The 15,576-nt window shown below is 45.1% G+C and overlaps 1 protein-coding gene across 1 annotated transcript in view; it reads left to right on the top strand.

Moving 5' to 3' along the window:
• Positions 1-15,576, top strand: part of PLXNC1 (plexin C1) — a 145,859-nt gene that overhangs the window by 39,540 nt on the left and 90,743 nt on the right. The gene's annotated exons all lie outside the window — the stretch shown is intronic.

Genomic DNA, 15,576 nt, shown 5'->3' with positions numbered 1-15,576 from the left:
ATTTTCGCAGGCTGAATATCTTGGGTTTGGAAGCAGCTTCTCAGCTTCTCCCATATTGCAAAGCACACAGCACATGTGTTTAGTTATGGATTTCCACAAAACTGGCAATCCGGAACCAATGAGCGGGTGAGGTTCCAAAAGTTCATTTGCAAGTTTGTTTGGCGCTCGGAATGCATTTTCCCATAGAAACAATGTCATAAATTACGGACTGATTCTCAAGTCGGCCCACAAAATTCAATCTATCTAATTTCAACAAATACTTATTGAATCTCTACCAAGAACCCAAGAACCCAGTGTGGGAACTGAGATAACTAGGTGATACTGAGAGAAATCAGATGCTGTTCTCGGCCTTAAGGAATTCACATGCCAGCTAGGGAGACAGAGACGTCAGTGGCCAATGTTCATTCCTTCAGTCATACATCCCATCGACAGATATTTACCGAGCGCCTACTATGTGCTTGGGATACTGTTCTTTCTTGCCCGCATGGAGCTTGCAGTCTAGTGAGGGACAGAGACAGTGTTAGTAGTCAGGTTTCTGCTCCAGTAATACTGTGTTAACAAACAGATTTTTAGTGACTTACAAGAACAAAAGTTTGTTTTTCTTGATCACGGGTCAGCTTCAGCAGTGGCTGATTGCTGATTCAGCAGTTTGATTCAGGTCTACTTCACATGTCTCTCATCCTGCACATACTCTCCTCAAGGCAGGTAGCAGAAGCACAAGAACCCAAGCTAAACTCTGCAGCACATTCAGAGCCTCTGCTCATGTCGTGTTTGCTGATATTCCATTGGCAAGCAAGCCACATAGCCAAGCCCAGCATCAGTGGGGTAGCAAAACATACACTGCCTACTCTAGTGGCAAAGGGTATGGGTGTGTTATTCCAGTACAGGAGAGATTGCAGAACTGGGAACAATAATCCGGTCTACCCTAATAAGTTAAGGAGCTACCAATCTACTAATAAGTAAATAGAGAATAATAGGGTTGGCACAGAGGACGTGGAGGATTCCATGGGGACACATAAAAACAAACAAACCTCTAACCAACAAATAGCAAGTGTTGGCGAGGGTGTGGAGAAAAGGGAACGCTAGTGCACTGTTGGTGGGAATGTAAATTGGTGCAGCCATTATGGAGAACATTTTGGAGGTTCCTCAAAAAATTAAAAACAGAACCACCAGGTGATCCAGCAATTCCACTTCTAGGTATTTTCCTGAAGAACATGAAACACTAGTTCAAAAAGATACATTCATCCCTATGTTCATTGCAGCAGTATTCACAATAGACAAGATATGGAAGCAGCCTAAGTGTCCGTCGATAGACGAATGGATAAAGAAGATGTGGTGTATATATACACAGTGGAATACTACTCAGCTGTTAAAAAATGAAATCTTGCCATTTGCAGCAACATGCATGGACCTAGAGGGCATTATGCAAAGTGAAATAAGTCAGAGAAAGGCAAATATTGTATGGTTTCACTTACATGTGGAATCTAAAAAACAAAACAGATGAACAAAAATAACAAAACAGAAATAGAGTCGTAGGTACAGAAACAAACAAGTGGTTGCCCAAGAGGAAGGGGTTAGGGGGATGAGTGAAATTGGTGAGGGAGATTAAGAGGTACAAACTTCCAATACAAAAAAATTAGTCATGGGAATGAAATGTGCAGCATGGAGAATATAGTCAGTAATATGGCAATAACTTTGTATGGCAATGGATGGTAACTAGACTTGTCGTGATTATTTTGTAATGTATAGAAATATCAAATGCAGGTGGAGCTAACATAGTGTTATAGGTCAGTAATACTTCAATTACAAAGACAGCAACAGGTACAGTGAAAATGAATCAATCAAAGAAAACTAACCTAAACTTAAGGTCAGAGGAGGCTTCCTGGAGGCAGGGATGTCTAAGCTGAGCCTGAAGTGTGAGCAGATACCATCCAGGTAAAGAGGAAGCCGGGGAAGCTGAGGGAACAGACGGTGCCAAGGTTGGAAGCTGGAGGAGCGCCTGGCCTAATGGACAGTAGGGGAAGCGTGCAGTCTAAGGAACGTTGGTTAATGAGGGCGGCCTGGTAGGCAGGGGCAGGGGAGGAAGGGTCTTAAAACCCACGTTAAAGCATTTGAATTTCGTTGGAAAGACTCTGGGAAGCCATCCCAGGGTTTCAATCAGAAGACAGATTGGTCATTTGTGTGTTTCAGAACAAGCATTCTGGTGCAAGGTAGACTAGAGACAGCACCGCTGGAAGCCAGCAGGTCCCTTAGAAGGTGGTTGTAAACCAGCAAGGGCTTGGGGACTGAATAAGAGAGACGGCAGTGGGTATGGAAAGAAGTAGGCAGATTTAAAAGCTATTTGGAAGGGCCTCCCTGGTGGCGCAAGTGGTTGAGAGTCCGCCTGCCGATGCAGGGGGTACGGGTTCGTGCCCCGGTCTGGGAGGATCCCATGTGCCGCGGAGCGGCTGGGCCCGTGAGCCATGGCCGCTGAGCCTGCGTGTCCGGAGCCTGCGCGTCCGGAGCCTGTGCTCCGCAACGGGGGAGGCCACAACAGTGAGAGGCCCGCATACCGCAAAAAAAAAAAATAAATAAAATAAATAAAATAAATAAAAGCTATTTGGAAGATGGAATTGACAGGACTTAGGGATTAATTGGATCCCCCCTTGAGTCTGACACACTAAAAATAGGGCCATAAAATGAAAAATAAAATATCAAGGTGGCCACCGTTTTTCTGGAAGATGTATTCTGTCTCCCTTGATCTAAGTCCTCACAAAGAAAGTAAAGAAATGATACCAGACATACACTGGATTCCTACTGTGTTCCAGGCCTTGTACGAGGTGCTAGGTTGGAGCCCAATGAACGGGTACCCAAGTCAGACGGAGAAGGACTTCCAAGAGGTGTGGAGCTGAGTCTCATAGGTGCAGGGGCTTTGCTGTTGAGATGATAGGGCAAAGAGTATGGGTATCTGCCTTGTGTACCAGAGGGACAGAGGTGTCATTGACCGAGCAGGAATGTCGGAGAACTATCCAGTTTGGGGTGCCCAGTAATGCAGGGGGATGACTTCCACACTGGCAGCAGGAAGAATGCAGACCTGGAGCCAATGTGTGGTGTCGAATCCAGGCTTCTTTGTGACCTGAAAGTTTCTTATCTTCCCTGTGCCAGACCTCCTCTTCGGTAAAGCAGGGCTAGTAATGGTGCCTCCCTTGCAGGTTTGCTGAGAAAATTAAACCGGATGACGTGCATAAAGTCCTAGGCACAGTGCCTGTTCACAGTAAGCACTCAAGTCACGTTAACTACTACTGTGGCGGAAGCCCAGAGGAAGGAGCCGTTGGTGGTAACCTAGGTTGGGAAAGGCTTCAGAGAGGAGGTGGCATTAAAATTGGGTCTTGGGGAAGAGGAAAAAAATGGGTCTTGAGGCCCGAGTAGATGTTCCCTGAGGGAAGGAGCGGGTGAGAGGTGATTCAGGGAGCAGAACCGGCACAATAAAGAGATCATTTTATTTTATTGTTTTGGCCATGCTACCTGTGGGATCTTAGCTCCCCGACCAGGGATCGAACCCACACCCCTGTAGTGGAAGCACAGAGTCTTAACCACTGGACCACCAGGGAAGTCACTACAGTAAGAGATCTTTTGAGGGGATGGCACATTGAATCATGTTACCCCAGCACTGGCTCTGGAAGCAAGGAAGTAGATGGGAGGGACCACGATGGGAAGGGCTCTGAGTTTGGACTTTATTAGTTGGTGCTGGGAACTTATTAAAGGGTTTTCAGCAGAGGACTGGCACGAGCATATTTGTGTTTTTAAAAGATGATCCTGTTGGCATTGTATATAGAAGACGAAGTGCGTTAACCCGAGCATTAACTGTACTACACTTGTCACTCCTACCCGCTCTAGGGTCACTGTCTTCTAGTATATTTTATGAAGAGTGAGTTTATCTCACGTCTCTTCCTGAGTCATCTACTTAGCGGCGGTTTCTCCAAATTTCACGTACCTCTCCACTTCTCCTAACACCACCACGGGCTCCACTTGCGGTCCCAATCACGTCATGGAACCAGGGCTGGGTCCTCTTCAGAAACTGGGCCACATAGGAGAGGCCACACTCATCTTTATTGTCCCATCCCCGAATGCCCCACCCTGCACAGGATGTGTTCAGGGCGGGGACAAAGCCCCCAGGCGTGCTAATTATAAGGTATCTGTGGGCTCCCCTCACTTGTTTGTATAAATTTAACATTTACTCATATCCTTCTGCATGTTTCTTCCACGTTTACAGTTAGAACACTTCCAAGCAGCCCCTGGTAGCATTGTTAGGTTTTCATCTGCTGGCTGGCTGGTCAACACGTGACTGTGAACAAGGTCATTTCTCAACCTGGTCTGACAACAGACTTCCTGAAAGGATTGGGGTAACAGAAAGGGATTTGAACACTGGAGAGAAAAACTAAAATCTGCCTGCTAAACATATTAATCCTCAATATCTCAGAGTAATAAGCAAAAAGAATTCAGTGATTTGCTTATGGACGAACCCAGTTCCTTGCATTGCTCTCCTGTCTTGAAGTCTGTCTTCCCTCTCTCTCTCCCAAGAGACATTCCTTCCTCAAGCCTCCCCAGGGCCAGTCAGCCACCCTAAGGCCTATGAGCTGCTATTGCCTGAAAACTTGACCAAGACAACCCCTGGTGCATGGTAACCCATAGCCACATTGTTCTGAAACCTGAGTTAGTCTGGTTTGGTCTGCCATCATTAGACGTGGGCACTGTGTAGCAGAGATGGCCCCTGAGGGCTTTTCAGTAGAGGAATCCATCAGAATGTGCCCACTTATCCTTCAGAAAGCTATTACAGTGCCCCTTCTCCAGGAAGCCTGCCTTGAGTCCAGGCCCAGCCAGGAGACAGGGTCACCATGCATGGAGGAATATGCTTGTCACACATCAGATACTGTGCCCTGAATGTTCCATGCATGTTCCATTTAGTCCTCCTGGTACCTTGTGAAGAAAGTACTATTACAATTCCCACTTTTTTTTTTTGCAGTACACGGGCCTCTCACTGCTGTGGCCTCTCCTGCTGCGGAGCACAGGCTCCGGACGCGCAGGCTCAGCGGCCATGGCTCACGGGCCCAGCCGCTCCGCGGCACGTGGGATCTTCCCGGACCGGGGCACGAACCCGCGTCCCCTGCATCAGCAGGCGGACTCTCAACCACTACACCACCAGGGAAGCCCACAATTCCCACTTTTGAGAAGAGAAAACAGCCTTAGGTTTCTATATTCATTTCCTACTGCTGCGGTAGCAAATCACCACAACCTTGCTGGCCTAAAACAACATACATTTATTATCTTGCAGTTCTGGAGGTCAGAAGTCTGCAGTGGGTTTCACCTTGGGCTAAAACCAAGGTGTAGAAAGGTCTTCGTTCCTTCTGGAGGCTGTAGGGAGAATCCGTTTCCTTGTCTTTTCTAGTATCTGGAGGCAGCCTAGGTTCCTTGGCTTGTGGCCTCTTCTTGCATCTTCAAAGCCAGCAGTCTAGCCTCTTCAGATCTTTCTGGCTCTGAATCCTGTTTCCGTCATCACGTCTCTTTTCCTGACTCTGATCCTCCTGCCTCCTCTTATGCAGCCTCTTGTGATTACTTTGAGCCCACTCGGATAATCCAAGATAATCTCCCCATTTTGAGATCCTTAATCACATCTTTGAAGTCCTTCTTGCCATGTAAGGTAACATATTCACAAGTCCCAGAGATTAGGACATAGATATCTTTGGGGGCCATTAATCTGCTTACTACAGGTTGTGTAAGTAGTGGAACCAGGATTCAAATCTAGGCTCAGCTCTAACTCCCAAGCCAGTACCTTTACCTACCACTATAGTGAAAGGGAAGAGAAACAAAGGAGACATTATCCCTTGTGGTGGTGGGAGGAGAGGACAGAGCCTGGTCCACATGGACCCACCATGGATGACTGGTTAAATATGGAACTCGGGGCCAACCTGAGTTACAGAAACCCTTCCACCTTGAAAGTTTAAGCATCCATGCATTCACTTAACATCTTTATTGAGTACCTAGTGTGTGTCAGACACTGTTCTAAGCACCAGCATTCTCTAGCAGTGAACAGCTCAGCCCCAAATCTTTGCCCTCATGGAGGTCCTTCTAGTGAGCTGTGTTAGTTTCCTAGAGCTGCCATAGCAAGTGGTCACCAACTCAGTGGTTTCAAACAATGCAGGTTTATTCTCTCCCAGTTCTGGAGGCTGGAAATCCAAACTCAAGTTGTTAGCAGGGCCACTTTCCCTCTGAAGCCTCGAGGGGTGAAACCTTCTTCTCCTCTTCCAGCTTCTGGTGGCTCTTGGTGTTTCTTGGCTCTGGCAGCATATCTCCAACCTCTGCCTCCATCTTTATGTGGCCTTAAATGTCCTTCTCCTCTCTCTTGGCAAAACACTAGTCATTGAACACCTTAAATCCAGGACGATTTCGTCTTGAGATCCTTAACGAATTACATCTGCAAAGGCCCTATTTCCAAGTAAGGTCACATTCTGAGCTTCCGGGTAGATGTGAATTGTGGGGACCATATTATTCGATCCACTACATGAGGGAAGATGGATGGTGTGAAAATAAAGAAGAAAATAGCATGTCAGATGCAATCACTATTAGGAAGGAAAATAAAGCAAGGGGGTAGGGCATGCTGACTGGAGGCAGGGGAGGTTAGTTTCAACCAGAGGGTCCTGGAAAGCCTCACGGAGACGGGGACAGCTGAGCCAAGACCCAGAGGAGCACACTCCACTTTGGGGACGTCCCCCTGCGTAGGCTGTGGCCTCATCTAGCCGAGTGGCCGGGAAGACAGTTGGAGGTGAAAGATGGTTCTCATTCTGCATCTGTCCCTCCTTTCTTTCCAATCCGGGATGTGTCCTCGTGCCTGAAGTCTGTGCAGCGACACTCCTTTATGGTCCAGTGCAGCTCTAATGGCAGCCATCATCATAATAATGGGGTTTGGGGGTGGCCCCTCCTCCTTGTGTGAGGACCCCATTGTGTCAACTAATTGTGTAGAAGCAAGTGGGACAGCTGTCTGTGGGGTGGAAGCAGTGGGGAGCAGAGAGGAATATGTTATTCGGGCCTGGGGGCATCACTGAGTTACCCTGGCCGAGGCCAAACCCGTGCATCTGGGTTACCGAAGATGCTGAAAGGGATTTGGGGGCCTTCTCACGCTGGCAGGGGCGGGTCTTGGGTGGACCTGAATCCCTTGGGTTCTTCATCATCTTTGTCAGCTGTTAGAAGAGCTGGGAATATTTCAAAGCAGAAGGTGAAGGGGGTTGAAACTATGAAGGCGCCCAGCTCTTTGCCCCTGGACAGCTGACAGTGGCTGGAAAAGTGAGAATGCTTACCGTACTCAGAAGCCAGTTTTGTTTTTGGTCCAACCTCAGCCTCCAAACTACTTATCTTCGCATCTCTTTAATTGATGTAGCCTGACTTAAGCAGGTACCATTAGGAACACCCCTTTTAGTAAATATATGTTTTAATGGAATAGATTTTTTTTTTTGAAATGACCTTATCTCAGGCAGCAAGCACTTTTGTAAGTATGTATCGATTGGCTTTTAAAAATTCCTCAAATGTTTTCACTTGTCTTGGTGACCTAGTACTTGTCCTGTTCCCAGCAACTCCTCCACATTCAAACAGATGTTCATATCTTCATTGGAAGCCTTCCTGCCAGTCTTTTGTGTTTTTGCTCTTGTGATGTTTTGCAACATTTGGGCACTTGCATCCCTCTCTATGGAGAATGGACCTTTTCTAAATTGCCCCATGTGGGATTCAATATTGCTCTCTGGAAGATGGGGTTGTTACCGCTGCCAGCTGTTTACTGGTGGGGAAACTGAGGTCCTAAGAGGCTAAGGAATGTGTTCCCCGTTACAGAACAAATGTGTGGGAGAGCAGTTTGGAGCCCAGATCTTCCTGACTCAAGAGACATCATTTTCCCATCTTTATTTCCTTGTTACCTATTTTTTATGAATGCCTCCCTTAAATTCTTCAGTTCAGGGTTTGCATTTGGGGATTAAATCACCAACTTTTAGTGCACTCATCACCCACCAAAGGACCACATGGAGTGAAGACCACAAATCCCTTTTGTGTGAGTGTTTCAGTCTGCAGATGTGTTTTACATGTGCTAAATAGCTCCAAGTTTCAAGACAAAGGTTGGTTTTCCACCACGCCAGTTAACTGGCCAGCCCAGTGAACAAAAATCAATGAAACAACTTATGCTGGTATCATGGAGACATAGACAAGAATTTAGTCACTTGAAAATTTAATTCTTAATCCAATTTAGCTGACGCTTGTTGAATACCAGGCCAGATACTAGGCCCTGGGGAAACAAAAATGAATGAGGATCTGCCTTGGAGAAGCTCACAGGTTAGTGTGGGAAGCAGGCACTAACCAAATAATTTCAATATGCTGTGGAAAGTGCTCTCATAGCTGGTGCTTAAGGCATAGGGAGACCCCAAGAACCCTTGGGAGGAGGAGGGTTGTGATTAAGAAACTTCCAAGGGGCTTCCCTGGTGGCGCAGTGGTTAAGAATCCGCCTGCCAATGCAGGGTACATGGGTTTGAGCCCTGGTCCAGGAAGATCCCGCATGCCACAGACCAGATAGGCCCGTGCGCCACAACTACTGAGCCTGCGCTCTAGAGCCTGTGAGCCACAACTGCTGAGCCCACGAGCCACAACTACTGAGCCCGCGAGCCACAACTACTGAAGCCTGCACACGTAGCCCATGCTCTGCGACAAGAGAAGCCACCTCAATGAGAAAACTGCACACTGAAACAAAGAGTAGCCCCCGCTCGCCTCAACTAGAGAAAGCCCATGTGCAGCAACAAAGACCCAACACAGCCAAAAATAAATAATTTTATTTAAAAAAAAAAAAAAGAAACTTCCAAGAAGCCGTGAGCTGTGTCTGCCTCCTTACATGGAAAAGGCAGGCTGATTGCTGACCTGGTGTATGTGAGCAACGCAGAAGGCAGTCTGGTTACCCCTATTGCCCAGATCCCTCCTGCATCTCTATGGTTTTGTGTGTGTGTTTGGCTTATGTCATCCAAACCTTTTACCTAAATTCTGTTTCACTTGCCTGTGTAATAAATATAATAACAACTGTTATACTAATATTTACTGAGGCATTATTGGAAGCCTCAGTTAAATAGATGTACGTTTTTGAAACAACTCCATGAGATAGAAACAATTATTATCTGCGTTTCTGCAGTTGGAAAGCCGGAGACACAAGTGTGAGGGCATGTGATTTGCCCAAGGTCACTGGCTTGTAACTGGCAGACCCACTCTACTCTCCCCTTCCTTCACTGAAGTCTAGCCAGCCTGGTCTTTAATCAGTTCCTTGCAGAGACCAAGCTTTCAGTGAACTCAGGGTCTTGGCACATGCTGTTCCTTCTGCTGGAATGCTGTTCCCACTACTCTTGATGTGGCTGGATGGTTTTCATCCTTGAAATCTGAGCTGAAACATCATCTTTCTTGACCAGCCTATCTAAAGTAGTTCCTTCCTGCTATATTTTTGATTGCTGCAGAAGACTTACCTCAGTTTGAAACTATTTAAATTATTGTCTGCTTATTTGGTTTTTGTCTGTGTGCCTCAACAGAATATAAGCTCATTAAGAGGGGAGCTTTAACTGGCTTAGGCATTCGTGTGTCCCCAGTGTCCAGTGTTTGATGTCTGGTGGGCACTCAGACAATATTTGTAGAAGGAATACTAGATATGGCACTAGGCCCTGGGGGTGCCAAGGTGAATAAGGTTAGCCTTTTCCTTGGGGATCTTATAGTCTGGTCAGAGACAGGCAATCAGCAACCAATGCATCGTGCTGTATATACCAGGAACATTTGTAAGGTGCCCATGGGGACACAGAGGAGGGCACGACTGCTTTGCCTGGAGGCTGGGCAGATGTGGAGGAGGTGACATTGGACTAGGAACACTATTTCACCAGTATTGCAGGCCCTGGGGCATTCTGCACATGCCAGGAAGAGCTGGGCAGTTTGCACTGCATGTGTTTATGAAGTAACTGCTCTCTGTGAGGCACCATGTACTAGATATTAGCGACCGATGTGTTTAGGAGCTTGTAGGCTAAAGGGAGACAGACTTATCAACCCGTGATTGCCTGGGGATGAGTTTGGAGAGGAAAGCAGGAGCTCGATCATGGTATTGGGTATGAGATGAGTGTGGACATGTGTGTTCTAGGCCCCCGGTCATGAAAGTGATGTAGGGAGAGGCGTTTGGTGTAAGTGAAAGGGTGCCACTGAGGGTTCCTAAGTAGGAAGTGATGTGATCAGTCCTGTCCTTGAGAACACCTAGATGATGTTGTGGAGGCTGACTGAAGGCAGGGAGGAGGGAGGCCCATCAGAAGGCTGCTGCAGGAGCCTAGGTGAGAAGTGATGGGTGAGGGTGGACTGCAGGAGATAGTATAGAGAAATGCTTGGAATTAATAGGTCACAATCAACTAGTATGAGAGATGAGAAAAAAAGAGTTAAAAAAAGGCCCCAAATTTTCTAATTTGATCTTCCGTTTGGATTATCACTCATTAACTGAGATCAGGCAGTGTTTCCCAATGTGCATGGCTAGAACTTCTAATCCCTCAACAAAAATGTTGGAAGGTGGTGCATCATCCGTTTCTGTCTCGGAAAGTTACAAAGCACACTTGCATATTCAAGGCTCTGAGAAGTCCTGCAATAGAGAAGACCATGAATTTTATTTAACTAGTGTTTCCCAAATTTCTTGACCCTCCTTTTAACATTAACACCTAAAACAACCCGAAGAACACACTTTGAGAAACGCTGAGAAGTGGAATAAAACCTATATTTTCCCGTAGGGCCCAAGCTCTGGGAGGATATATTTACTTTTATCTTGGCATTTATGACATCACTATCCCGGAAACCTTTGAAAATTTTGAGGCATTGGCACAGTAGTAAGAGTGTGGATACCAGTGCCAGACTGCTGGGATTCATAGCATGCTAACCTCTCCGTGCCTCAGTTTCCTCATCTTTGAAATGGGGCCGATAACAATAATACTTCCTGAGGTGGTTGTAGGATCAACGAGTTAAGTCCTGGAAAGTCTAGAAACAGTGCCTGGCCCCTGGGGAGGGCTCAGTGAGTGAGAGCCCTTATGAGGGGCATTACAGGGTAGGAGATGAGACCATGGACTCTGAAGCTGCACTGCCTGGTTTGGTATCTCAGCCGCTCTGCTTCCTAACTCTGTGACCTTGGGAAAACAATATGGAGCCTTCCGTGCCTCAGTTTTCCCTAGCTGTAAAGCAGGGAAATTTGTTGTACCTACTTCATAGCTTTGTGAAGAATAAGTGGATCAAATCATGTGAAAGAACGTCTCCTGGCAGGTGAGGTGTTTTCACTTAAAAAAAAAAAAATCTTCTAAATTGTCTCTGTTATTAGCATCATTTTCTTATGTAGATTGGATCTTCATCACTGGAGCTGAAATCCAATTTTTCAGCTTTCCCGGCAAGTTATTTTGGTCTCGTATTTTGGCATCCCCCTTGGCTGACTCTGGAGGCCTGCAATTCGGAGTTTAGTTTTTCACAGTGACTTCCAATTCTCTTCTTTTCGGTCGAGATTGGTTTCTCCATCTTGTGAACTGACAGCATTAATGAAAGCCCCCTGATTCTGGGGACCACCTGGCCCTTCCTCTGGACTCCGTGCCTTTCTGAAAGATGCAGACAGCTGTTTCAAGTCACTTAGCAGAAGACCTTTGCTCTTGTGGCAAAAATCTACCCACAGGATGGACACAGTCTCCTGTTTCCCGAGAGGGAGGCTGGATTGTTTCCTTGTTAAAAGTTTTCTGATATATCAGTAGAGTATCTTTGGAACAGGTCACACCACCGCTCCCATTCAAGCCAATTACCTGATATTTAGTTATCAGTTTACTTAAGGGACTGTCTGCTCTTGGTGAATAATTAGATTAGAAGATGCTGATGAAATTCGAGTGGCAGGAAGTAGAAGTTACATTTCTGAGTTCAGAGTTTCTATTTCAAGGTTGAGTAAGTGCTACATTCTGACCGAGAGATTCTAGCCTCACAGAGTCAGATTCTCAAGGTCCCCCTGCCCATCCCATGGGCATTTCACCTGCCTGGAAACTTCAGCTCATTTCCAGAGGTGGGTCTCCCTGTTCTTTATGTTGGCATGAAAACAATAATTGAAGCCATCCCCATTTTTAAAAAATAGAAATACTGTATAAATACAATACTGTAATAATAAATTTAAAAGTTGATCCAGCTGGGCACTGTTCCCAGACTACCAGCTGAGCAGAAACACAAATAAGTAAAGAAGAAAAACTGCTATATGATGCAGATGGCTTCAATCTCATTGTTTTCTGCTACTCTTATATGCAAATAGATAGAACTGAAGTTACATTACAGATAAACAGGTTTTGTGGGCTAACCTGGAGACCTTATCACTGTTTATGACATTATTTCTGTGGGGAGAAAAATGTATTCCATTTTACAAAAAGATGGTTTACAAGCAAAGTTTTGGAACACAATAGACTTGTGAGTTGGAGGCCTCCTGGAATTTTAACCTCTAGTTGGATGTTTTGTATTCAGGGCTAGTGAGGTGTGAAAATTCGAGGCATCTCAGATTCCGCGCCCCCCCACCCCGCCCTGCCCCTGTTTTCCTCCCAAATCCTTGCTTCCCCTCTTCATCCTGGATGCTCTGTCTTACCTTCTCTATTCATCTGTTCCTGGGGTCCTCATCTCTGTCGCCTCATCCTGGCACAGCCCCACTCTCCAACCACTGCTGGGGCCCCAGGAAGCCAGGAGAAACTCTGAATGTCATTGTGTTTGTGCACCTTATTAAATGGCAGTTAGGGCTCACAGGAGGCCCTGCAGCTGAGGGGCCAAGCATGTGGCTCTGAAACCAGACTTCAGCCACTTGGAGCTGTGCACCCTTGGCACATTATTGCACCTCTCTGAGCCTCCGTTTCACCCCTGTAGAATGAGGTGGTTGTGAGGACTACTGGGGGAGGACTAACTGTAAACACTCAGAACAGTGCCAGGCACAGGGCAGTGTTCCTTCCAGGCAGGTACATGGTGGGGTAGTTACTCAGGGATATCAGGGTTTAGACAGATTTCCACAAACTCAGGAAGCAAACCCACTGTATGCAAATACTTTCTGAATTCCAAACAGCGAACTTAGAAACAAGTGTCTGGAATCTCCCTGTTCATGAGTCGGGCCCGGGGTAGAAGTTTTGAATGAACGTTATGAGTTAGGGGTCAGGGAGGGTTGGTCCGCGTGCTTGAATAGTTTGAGTGACAATCTCAAACACTTATTATTTTGAATAGATGAAGCTCTACAGCAGATCTTATGAACAAGCCTGTTAAGTCGTTTCATTCACTAAATTGCATCCACGGTTCTTTAACCTACCAAAGGTTTTTTTAAAATTAACTTTTGGGTTTGGTGATTTTTTTTTCTTCAGGCAGTTTTTTTCTTTGCATTTGAGCTGGCTCTGTTTCCTAATTTGCAAGTAGGCTAGTGTCTGCACATTGGCCTTATTTTGTAGGCAAGAGAGCTAGCTGGAAATAAGGACTGGAAAAATAAAATACTGGTTGGGAGGCTTAGGACTTTTGGAGAGATCCTCCGTAGAGAGTAGGGCAATAGCATAAGATAAGAAAAGCAAACATATCTCTGCCATTTTTTTCCAGAATGCGCTCAGTCTAATTTGAATCCCATTTTCTTCCTATCTGTGGCCTGAAGAAATTGTAATGAAGCCAGTTAAGAGATCAGCCTATTTGAGAGTGCTTCACTGAGGATCAGCCTCACCAAGAGTGGAGCCTGACAATGAGATTTTAATTTTATTTGGGCAAGGCTTAACTGTCTATGCACTTGACCGTTGCTTTCGTGGCTGTATAGGAATAAGAGTGATTGCTTTCAAAAGGGACCATTTCAGAGTAACTGGTTTTGTTTACTAAAACGTGGGAGCTGTAAGATCTGTTCCCCCTCCTGAAGAAATCTGTGTGGGTAATGTGCTGTCGTGAAGATTTTATAATCTGCCGTACTGGAGGAGTAATAAGATATTGTTGTTGGTTGACCATCTGGTTATACATTCTTGGTGTCACAGTTTGCTTTTTTATTTTTTTATTTTTATTTTTCAGCTGGTGAGAAGCAAGGAATAAGAGTTTAGAAATCTCAGAGGTGTTTTATAAACCAGGAATTTATGTTTAGTTGCTTAACATGGTTAAATTTTGTTTTCACCTTATACAAAATAGAAATTGAAAGGTCCACTTTTTTATATATATATATTATATATATATATATATATATATATATATATATATATATATATATATATATATATTTCCCCCAAAAGACAAACTGAAAACCTCAACTTCTAATTTGTTGCCTCTCTGGCCCCAGATTCAAACTTTTAGCTTACATTAAAGATAGTCTCTTGACTGCAAGTACAAGTCAGACATAAATCATAAGGAAACTCTAGAAAGAAAAATCACCTACAGAAAGGACCTATAGAGATTTCATGTTTCATCCATTCATTCAAAAATATTTATTGAAACCTTAGTATTTGCATACCATGCTGCCAGACACTGAAGGATTTATAGAAGAAATATTAAAGACATTCTCCCTTCCTTTGAGGATCTTACAGCTCACTTGGGGGGAAACGACATAGACATATGAAACAGTTAAGTTGTAATTCAAGGCAGCATTTGATTAAATACCCAAATGTGTGGTGCTGACAAGAGATGCCATAGGAGTTCAGAAAAGGGAGTGATAATTCAGTGGCACTACCGTTTTCTGCCTACAAATTGGCAAATTGTAGCACTATTTGTATGAAATATTTTACACTTGTTTTTTTGGCAGCCTTAGGCCTTGACTCCCAGGCAGTATTAAGAGCCTACAAAAATATTTGTACTCCAGTCTCTCTAGAACTGACTTTTTTCTTTCTTTCTTTCTTTTTTTTTTTTTTTTTTTTTGCCTTTTTTTAGGCAGAGGAAGTGCCTTATACAAACCAGAATGCCTCTGAGAGTCAGGTAGTTTTTGACAGTCATCATCACTTTCAAATACAAAATAGGAAACCAACCTCATCATTCCCTGTGTTTCAATCCAGCCGTACATGTGCCTCCATCGCAAACTCTCCCTGATGTTGAAAGGAGGTTTAATTTGAACTTAATGTCCGTGATGGACGAGCTAGCCGTCAAGGGTCAGGTGAATTTATGGCTTTGGAGAATTGCTGATGAAAATCCCCGTGGTCCTGAGAAGGAGAAGGAGATGACACGGGTGGAGGAGAGTTTGGGCGCAGATGTGCTCCCTGAAAGCAGGGCTCCCCAGGATGGTAGAATATGATGACATGCTGAAAGTATTGCACTTGGGGGTGATGGTTAATGAAACTTGCTGGCTTCCTGTTCTATTTTTGTCATATTCAAATTAGCTCAGCGCTCAAAGATGAAGCCATGGGGCCTAAATTCTTAAGAATTAAAAAAAGAGAGAGAAGAGGAAAAAGAAGAAATAAAATGCTTGTGAAGTCAAATGCACCGTTGGGGACCACCCCTCACGCCACTCACATCCTTTCAGGGACTCCCCAGAGCTGAATGTGGTTATTATTTAGTTGCTTTTCAATTTCACGTGAT

This window comes from Mesoplodon densirostris, chromosome 11 (assembly GCF_025265405.1).
Source record: "Mesoplodon densirostris isolate mMesDen1 chromosome 11, mMesDen1 primary haplotype, whole genome shotgun sequence".
In the NCBI taxonomy this organism is placed as follows: Eukaryota; Metazoa; Chordata; class Mammalia; order Artiodactyla; family Ziphiidae; genus Mesoplodon; species Mesoplodon densirostris.
Note: the sequence above shows the minus strand (reverse complement) of the source record. Positions and strands in the feature narration are given on the sequence as shown.